This window comes from Ambystoma mexicanum, chromosome 6q (assembly GCF_040938575.1).
Source record: "Ambystoma mexicanum isolate Mex_15411 chromosome 6q, UKY_AmexF1_1, whole genome shotgun sequence".
Taxonomy (NCBI): domain Eukaryota; kingdom Metazoa; phylum Chordata; class Amphibia; order Caudata; family Ambystomatidae; genus Ambystoma; species Ambystoma mexicanum.
This window is the reverse complement of record NC_090937.1, coordinates 909,720,697-909,722,963: the sequence shown is the minus strand read 5'-3', so window position 1 is coordinate 909,722,963 and position 2,267 is coordinate 909,720,697.

Genomic DNA, 2,267 nt, shown 5'->3' with positions numbered 1-2,267 from the left:
AATCCTTAGAGATGGGTGGGAGTTAGGAGGAGAGATAAGGGTAACTGTCAATCCTATGTGCGTGAACTCTTGCAGGGCACTCCCCCAAGAATGTAAACGTGATGGTGTCATTGCAGCTATATGCACTGGAATGCACTGTTAGGAAGTGTCAAAGCTGCTGAAACTTACCATCGGAGAGAGCTGCTGAAAATTACCATCTGACAGCTGCCAGGAAACACCAAAAGAAGATTTTGCAGAGATTGCCTCTCCATGGAGCGGTCTATTTCGAGGAAGGCCTAAAAGCTGACTGGGCCCTATGGTGGAGAGCAGGAGGCCATCCATGAGAGTGGAGTGACCAGACCACTGCCCTATCTTTCCAAGGGGTCCTAAAATGCATCTGGCTGTCCTGAACTTTAAACAGAGGTTTTCAATGTAAGTAGACGTGAGCCCTTTGCAACCAAAAGGTGGGGGAATCTACTGGCCTTAAATCCTTTCCCTTTATAGTGGGCAGGGGAGAGGCTGCAAAACTGTGTAGATGCTTAGCCTACTTAACTAAAAATATTAATTTAATTAATTCCCCTTGGCGGCACACCACAGGGTGATTTCTACTCAAATTCATAATTAACAAACCTCCTTCCTGGTGCGCGCTAAAAACTATAAACTGTAATTTAATTTAAATCCTTAAATTGCCAACTTCCACAACACAGGCCTTTAATTGGGGGAAGGTCCGAAATCCAAAACTCTCAAATCATCCCAATGTTTGCAATACAGCTTCCCAAACACAGGCCTTTAAGTGGAGGGGGTTCGAAAGCCAACATTTTCATATCATCCCAATTTGTATCATCCAGCTTCCCCAACATAGGCCTTTAAGTGGAGGGGGTCTGAAATCCAACATTCCCAAATCTTTTCAATGTTTCTGTCTGACTTCCCCAAAACAGACCAAAGTAAGGGGGGTTCTCAAAACAAACTGCTAAATCACCCTGTGTTTATTTTAAACCAAAAGTGTGGGTGAAATCATAATTGCCATATATATGTAATTGTACCAATCTATAAACCCTACTGCTAACCTTTTAACCACGCAGGAAAATCGAAATTGCACAGCACTACATTTGCAATTATGTTTGTTTATTGATCAGTTTCATTATTTCTTGAAGCAAAATTTTTAGAAAGTAAAGAGTTGTGATTGGTGTTTTCCTAACCCATTGGTGTGATTTGCTTGTGTAACAAGAAGTTAACTGTGAGCCACAAAGAAGGTGGGTGTGTAGTTTAGTGTGATTTCTATTACCTTTCAATAAAATAAATACAAATATATTTCCTATACCCAGCCTGGTTCTTGGCTCACTGTGGGCACAGCAATGGTTAGAGGGGGAATTTGTGTGGCTCTCTATGGGCCATCAGTAAGATGGCCCATAAAACATGTGAGTATTGCAGGGCTCCTTGATTGGCGGTGAGAAGTAACCCCCCAGGTGAAGGGGGGTCTCAATATAATGCTGTGCTTTGGTAAACTGTGTTTTTCCCTGTTTTCTGTATTTTCGCTTTTAGCCCCCTGCAAGGTTGCAATGCGATGCATATTGCTCCCTATAATGTTTTATTTTGTGCAGTATCCATGTTTGCTTCGTGTTACTTGGTGCAGGGTGCTGCTTGCTACAAAACATTATATTCTGGCGTCATTGTAGCGGGTCCGTACGTTGATTGGCGCAGTGCCACGTCTGGTGGTCTTTGTTATTTAGTCGCCTCTATTAGGTCTTGCAGAGTGTTGTATGGTGAAGTTTACTGTTTTGCACTCCATATGGGGCTGTGCAGTGTTTGATTAGCGCAACGTGGTATGTGTTGCGCATTGATTGCTGATATTTGTTATATGGAAGTGTGTTTGAAATGTTTATAGCTTTTTGTTTAGTGTGGACCTGATTAACAAAATCGTTTTCAATTGGAAAACCTCAATGAAGGACGCGTTGTAAATTCGGTGTTGAATTGTGGTATGGGATATTATATTTGGTAAAGTAACTTGTTTTGCGCAATGTATTTCTAGATGCCTTTTGTTTGGTTGTGTCTGTGAACGCTCAGGCTGTCAGTCGGGCTGTGCATCGGTGTACTCGCCGGGGCTGTGCAGGGTGTGTGTGTGTGTGGAAGAGTGCATGTGCCCCGCGCTGCTGTCAGTAGTGACAGAACCCAGACACCGCCGCTACTGTATCGTGAGATTGAGTTTCCAGCAGCAAATGCTCTGCCTGGCTTAATGTCTCCAAAACCCCTTCTCCAGATAGTGCAGGTCACTTCGGCTGTAACTGGAG